This window comes from Sinocyclocheilus anshuiensis, unplaced genomic scaffold (genome assembly GCF_001515605.1).
Source record: "Sinocyclocheilus anshuiensis isolate Anshui unplaced genomic scaffold, SAMN03320099.WGS_v1.1 scaffold13, whole genome shotgun sequence".
In the NCBI taxonomy this organism is placed as follows: Eukaryota; Metazoa; Chordata; class Actinopteri; order Cypriniformes; family Cyprinidae; genus Sinocyclocheilus; species Sinocyclocheilus anshuiensis.
The window spans coordinates 2,277,467-2,284,955 of record NW_015538026.1 but is presented as its reverse complement, the minus strand read 5'-3'; the positions used below and the strand labels follow the sequence as shown (position 1 = coordinate 2,284,955).

General features: G+C 37.1%; 1 protein-coding gene across 1 annotated transcript in view; it reads right to left on the bottom strand.

Moving 5' to 3' along the window:
* Positions 1-6,897, bottom strand: part of LOC107679717 (rho-related GTP-binding protein RhoA-D) — a 19,980-nt gene extending 13,083 nt beyond the window's left edge. Inside the window, exon 1 of the mRNA XM_016475356.1 lies at positions 6,596-6,897. The gene's annotated coding sequence lies outside the window, so the exon portion shown is untranslated. The remainder of the gene's footprint in view (positions 1-6,595) is intronic.
* Positions 6,898-7,489: the final 592 nt, after the last annotated feature.

Sequence of the window (7,489 nt, the reverse complement as noted above, 5' to 3'; positions counted from 1 at the left end):
CTTAACAGTAAATTGGATCCGTGCGGCTCTTAAAGTGACAGCGGGCTACATTGCTGCCGACTGTGTGCTTAATATTAATCAAACAACAAAAGACACATTCAAAATCACTCACTGCTCTTGACTGAACGACTTTTGTAGCTTTAATAAGAAACAAAGGAATTTTAATTCTTACAGTGAAGACTATGCTGTTTTATTTTACATTATGTTATTCAATTTCTCTAGTAGGCCGTTAAACTGAATACTTTAGACTTGCATTAAAAAAAAATGCAAAACAAAAATTTGTTTCATTTGTATATTATTTATTCTATTGTATTCTTTTGCTTTTTTATTACTGGCATTGTATTCCTTAGCTTTTTTTATTACGGTTTAATTATTTTCAATAATTTTGAGGACCTTTTTGTTGTTGTTTTTTTAACCAATATTAGTTACTCTGGTATTCTGTGGTATTGAGAATTGTGACATTTCGCTGGTCTCTATAATGTAGATGTCATAGCAACCTAATTTACAGAAAATATATATTTGATATATGTCACTATCTTTAAATAAATCTTTCATATAAAGATTTGGTCATATGGCCCACTAATAATTGTTTTAAATAATCGTGATTACAATATTGACCAAAATAATCATGATTATGATTTTTGTCATAATCGAGCAGCCCTACTTGGTACCACCAGTACTTAAAAAAAAACCTGGTACCGTAACATTTTCATTTTTTTAGTACCGACTTGGTACCGAAGTACCAGGACTTTTGACAACACTAGCAGCAAGTGGCAAAATTTTGGCAAGTTCCATGGGAGAATATCTAAAAAAAAAAAAAAAAAAAAGAGGATCCTTCAGTTTGTGTTGAGTGTGTCATTATTCTTTCCCTTCATAACCTAAAACCTGAATCACATCATCATAAAGAAGCTTCTGAAATCCTCAAAGTCTATTAGTGGTATCACCTGCATGCATAAACACACAGTGTAACTGTACACCCCTATGTGCCAATGACACTGAACACACAGCAAGACTGGAGAATATGGCTGGAAGTGTCAGGCAGGGACAGTTCACACAAAAATAAAACTTCTGTAATCATTTACGCATGCTCATGTTGTTCCAAACCTGTAGGAGTTTCTTTTTTTCAGAGAAACAAAGATGGTGATGAAATCACTTTAAAATATCTTCTTTTGTGTTCCACAGAAGTCATACAGGTTTGGAACAACATGAGGGTAAGTAGAAAGATTTTTCTTTTTTTCTTTGCCTTAACTATCCCTTTATTACACAAAAAACATTAGTAATATAGCTCACAGTGACTTACAGAAGGCACACACAGCTAGTCAAACACAAATAGCTCATCCCGTTGTTTTCACTGCTGGGTCCAATAAATAAAGATGCTTATCTTAGAGCACACGTTGTTTATTAATGCTGATCTAGGATCATTCTCAATTCTCTAATCCAACCTTGACTCGAAGCTAAAAACAGATGAGAGCTGTGCTGAGGTTAGTGTATGAAGGCTGTTGGGTGTTTGGAATCTGCACACATGCTGGGCAGGTTAAGAATGTTTCAGCATAACTAGAGACCTTAACTTGAGAACTGTTGCGTTTGTATTCAACATTTAACAGACACATTTTTCTCTAAATTAAAATTTCTTTGTTAAAATGCTTCATCATATCAAAGTAAGCCATTCATTTAAAAATATCCCCAAAAAGTGTGGTTCTTCAGTGGTGTTTGTCATTGGTTGTGCTTTTAATGCATGTAATTTGCCTGGCAAACAAAAGTCTTGGAAGCTAAGGGTATGAAGTCTCTGTAGAATAAAAAGATAACAGAGATTACACCTGAGTTTATGATTCGATGTGTGGGATACTGAACATCTGCTACACAAAACATTGTGAAAATAACACTGAACCTTTTTTTTCCCCAATAACTTATAAACCATTAAAGACAAACCTACTGTGATCTACAAAGTCGTTTATCAATGGAGTACACTTTTGTTGAAGCCATCAGCCTCCATTTTTTCAACTTATTTTTAAGTAATGGCATTTAATAGTGGAATTCCTGGTGAAAAACTACATTACCCATGATTCTGCAAAGAAATTTCCACCAGGCGGAGAATCTCGACAAGCAAATCATGCCCAAAAACTGCTCCCATCATGCACTGAGAATGACATGATAATCAATAGGTATGTTCGACTTGAAGCGGCGCTGTGCAGACCGATCGCTGTATGACATCAAAGTACTGCAAGAGCGATTCGAAAGAATAAAAAGAGGTGTCTGATGTCTAATTGCTCTCATGGTACTTTGATGTCATACAGCGATCGATCTGCACAGCGCCGCTTCAAGTCGAACACACCTAAAATCCCTTCGTTATTAAACGATGTAAACATATATTCAAATAAATGTAAAATATATTGTTTCTATAATCACAACTTTAAATAGATAGTTTTATATTTATCCATTGTTTTTAAATTGTTTATGTAATTTTAAATGCTTTTTAGGACCGTTAAGTACTAGGGATGTAACGATTAATCGTGAGCTGATTGAACATCGATTCAAATATGTGACTATTCAAATCAGTTGAGATGCCAAACAAATCGCGATACAATTTAGTAGGAGTTTATATGAATGTATCTCTGAGGGGAACTGACTATCATTAGAAAAGTTTACGTGGCATTTTCTTTTCATCTTGCCTCTGAACAATGCATATTAAAGTAGTGTTCATAAGTGCAGCTCTGCTTTGTTTACAGCGGTAACCCAGGAAACACTGTATCATTGCTGTTCATAAGCACCACCTGCTGTCAGAGAGTGAATCTGCGTCTCTTTCAGCTCGTCTGCTGTTTCGATCAGATGTGTTTTATGTAGTATAGTTTCACAAAACTAAAGTCAGACCATTCTGTTTTTGCTTCAAATTTAGAAATTATACAGTCTAATTTAGATTAAAAACTACTCATGCTGCATATGCTGCATCTTTGTTTGGAACATGATTAAAATCCAGTGGTTGCCTCTAATTTTAAATGGAAAGAGCACAGACAAAAGCCTTAGTTTGTTCATAGTAAGAGATTTCTTTTATTTGTGTAACTTGTTTGATTTGGGGTTTGTTTTAAAATTTCAATTTTGTTTTGTTATATTTCAATTTCACAAAGAAGCGTGCAGCAATAGCCTAATAAAATGACACCCTTTAATTTACTGTATAATGTCTTCAATCTCATTTTGTTAAAAAAATCGTGAGAAAATCGAACTGTGAAATCAAAATCGTGAATCTAATCGAATCGTGAGTTGAGTGAATCGTTACATCCCTATACACAGTCTTGTATCTTTTTCTTCTTTCTCAAATTTCAAATACTTATTTGGTTAAAATCTAAGTTTGTAATGTTGTGATTCACCTTGGTTCATAGCTTATAACTTTTCATAATATTCCCAAATAGCAGTCTACTTCGCAAAATCTGGAATTGGTGATAGCCAATCAACAGCAAACGCCAGACACAAGCACACAACTGCCTCATGCTTCTGTGGAGCAGCAGCGGATCCTAAGATCGGATTCTCCAATGACAGAAGAGCACAGAAGATTAAACTCTAATTTAAAGGCCTCCTGAGGCCTCGCAGCTGTTTGGCTTCCTTATCACACTGAGAGAGGAAACACTTCCTGTGTATCTGACACATCAAGGCAGGAAATCAGAAACAAATATCTCACAAATTTAAATAAAGTGCTTAAGTTTAAAAGAAACAATGATTAATATCACATCGTTGTAAATAATGACTGCGCATTTCTAGGCGGTGAGTGCGTCTCTGATTTCAACTTACAAAGAAAGAAAGAAAAAAAAAAGCCTCAGCATAGCAAAACAGAATGGACAGATTTCTCCAAACTAAAAGGACAGAAAAAGCAGAAGGGTCTGACCTACTTGAATGTTTGTTCTTAGAGAGAGGGGGAGTTGGAGAGGAGAAAAAGAGGGTGTCCTAATTAAAGACCGTCCTCTCTTCCTCTTCCTCCTCCTCTACTCTACTCTTTTTTCCCCTCTTTCTCACACGATCAGGTCGCCATCAGAGAGTAAATGGACTGTAGCCCAGAGGGCTAACACTGACCTGAAAACAGCTTTCCATGGACAATCACTCAAAATTAGTGACAATGCACACTACAGTACAAACTGATCTTTAAGCAGTCAGAAAGTGAGCAAAAAGTAGCAGCTACTAGTTGGGACATGTCCGCTTCTCTATGTTTTTACAGTGAGTGGTGTCGTAAAAAAAAAACCCGAAATCATCTAAAATTCTAAATACTCTTATTTCCGGCATAAAGAATCTGCTTTCCTTTTCCAGCAGAACGACACATGGGAATCCAGCTGTATTAATGCTGACCTTTGTGAGATCAAGGGTTTTCAACCTTATTCAGGTCAAGGACCGCTTGGTGGTTAAAGAGACAGAGCAAGGAATCCAGAGGGGGACGGGATGAGAAAGAACCAAGAGCTGTTTAACAATCGATGTCCTTGCTGGTGGATGCTCTAATTTCCTCTACTTTACAAATATCTGATACCACAGGAGCAGAAAACAGCCCAGAGGAACCAACAGCATACAGACGCCCCTCCAGGACATCTACTTGATTTTAGCAAGCAGGAAACCACCCTTAAAAACATTCTGCTTATGTAAGATAAATGTAAACAAACAAACCTCCCAGTCTGTTAAACACATTTAATAATTCATTTTCAGATAAAACGTCAGTTCTGTTTTGATTATTTTGCAATTATTAAGCATGTGCAGTGTTTGCATCACTAATGTTATTTGTGGCTTAGTGCCCACTAAAGCACTGAAGGCTGCTTCCGAATCAAACCAGTGCACCTCACTTTGATGTTTTAGACAGTGAGCTGAATAATGACCCAGATATCGACCTGCACCTCTCAGAGAGTGGTGTGGCTGCGGGCCCACACCTGTTGGCAATGCTGAGGTGGCACAGCAGATGCAGCCTCCTATGACTGGTATACTTACACATTCTGATCAAGAGAGACTAGTGCTTTCCAGACCCTCCAATCCTTTTCTGCGTCAGTTTATCAGAGTCAAACTCATCAGATTAAAAAATGGTAGATAGATAAGCAGTGAGTCATGCTCTTTCAGTATATACAGTGAATATTACAGTCCTCAGTAGGCACAAAAAAATCTGTCTAGGTAGGCAGCTCAATACGTTTTGTGCCACAGCCATTGAGACCTGGAGAAGTAAACGTTGTCCTAACATGGTGGTGGTCTTTTTCAGAGAGAATAGCTCGGAAATTCCTGCTGAAATGTGTCCTCTTCCTTCCCAAACACAGTGAGGGAGTCACTGCTTTAAACACAAACACCTGAATCATTCCTGTCTAACAAGTTTTGAAATGAACATTTCGCTTTCATTAGCCTACAAAACAGACCATGACCAGATGTTTCTGTTCAAAACACACTTGGGTCAATGACAAACGAGGAAATCCTGGATTACAGAAAGTTGTTTATATTTGTGATGGTTTCATCATTTTTTCAAAAACATTGATTCTGTTTTCTAAAAAACAATTAAACTTAATACATTTAAGTGGTGTAACCATCAAGCATACAGTATCTAAAAGTAATTAAAATTAAACTTTATTACTCAGTTTCAATTAAGTTTTCAAACATAATTATTCAAACAATTAATGTAAATATAATTATTTTTATTTATGAATATTTAATTTAAAATTACATTAATCATTTTACTAATTATCTTATGACAGAAAGAATAATTCCAAATAATTACTCCAGCATTTCCTTTCTTTCAAAAATTCCTAAGCCACCAACATCCATATAATGGACATTAAGTTACTTGTCATGTGACTTCGACAAGGCGGCGTTCAGGAGGCGACTTGCTCCGTGTCGAATACATTTTTTTTTCTCTCGAAGACTTAAGTTTTCATCTCACGTGAGTGTACATTTTAATCATATCATATTACTTAAATGTTATGTGTAACACTTTTGCAATTAATAACAACTTAAATGCCCATTTAACATATCCTTTTAAAATAAATGACCATCACGTCATTGACCCAAAATTAATAAAAAGAAAAAACAATTTTTGGGATGAAACATTCGTCAGCGCACAAATGTGTAACATGAACACGCACTACGCTGAAACTTCACGTTAGTAGTTCTATTTCGAGGCGCGGTCTTTCATGAACGCGAATCTATGGGCCTTTATGAGCGTGTTACAGTGTAATGTTTGCGTTTCTTAACTGAACTACGACCTCATGGACCTAAACACAACGATGTGAGATGTTCAACAGGGGTGTTGCCTCCCAAGCCAAATTCATCTGAATCCAGTGCTGTGGTCAAAAACAAACACTGCGCTACCGAGCTGCGCGTGAAAACAAGTAGTGACCACCGCGAAACACGCCGCAACTTCGGCGACGCCTTTGTGTCCTAATAGATCACAACTAGATCTGTTGGTTTGTATGTTTTCCAGAATTTTTAAGAAACTCGTCAAGTTGTTGAGCTTCATTAAAGACGCTTTTCTGAAGCCAACACCTACTTCTTTTCTCCCTGCAGAAGTGTTGAGCCGTAAAGGGCTCTTCCTTTATCCACGGTCTAATCAGAACTACTAATAACCCTCAATGCTTTCAAAATAAACTCTTACCTTCTTATCAAACTGAAGTTTCAAAACTGAAGGTTTCGTTTTTGCTTGGCGCAGTGTGTGTTCAAGTGTTTGGCTGGCCGTGGAGGAGCGGAGCGCTGCCGTTAGATCCTCCCACAGTCCACAGGCGGCTGGAGTTCTCTATGCCCGATCGCTATTAGCTCGAAGGGCGGAGCTGCCGGTTACAGCCGCGCCCCCAGCCGTTAAAATAGTATTACATCATTGGCGCGAGCGGCGGTAGGGGGTTGAGGTGTGGGCGCAGTGAGAGCAGGACCAGTTGTTTGAATTCAAAATGCACCATATGCAGTTCTGTATGGTTCCTCAACGATTCAGTCTTCTGAGTCGGATTTTGTAATAAAGCGATCGAACCAGTTCACGAAACCGGTCTGAATGATTCATTCACGAATCAGTCAAATTGTTTCTCAAATGACTCACCGACTCATTGAACCGAGCTCATTTCAGAAGGTCCGATTCGCATAAACTGAAAGCGTGAAGCCAAGTGGAATTGGTTTTATTCATAGCATTGTATTCAAAATAGCAAAACTTTTTTAGCAGAATTATATGAACTTTAGTATTTTGTATTGTAAAGTTGTTTTTGAATCCTAAATTACTGTTTTTATGAATCTTGGCTGCAAATTGCAAAAACAAACTGAACTGGATGCGTTAGATTAAGTAAAACTACTGCGTTATTATTAAAAGCTTATTTATAAATCTTAAACGAAAGCCGTGCCGATATGTAACCGTTTGTTTGAATCGAACTGTTCCAAAGAACCGATTCGCGCAAATGAGTCGGACTTTTCATCAGTGACTTTGAATCAGAGCGGTTTTGATACCAGTTGCAGCAATTATACTTATTAGAATAGACATATCGCATTGACATCAAACTTATGCAGACTT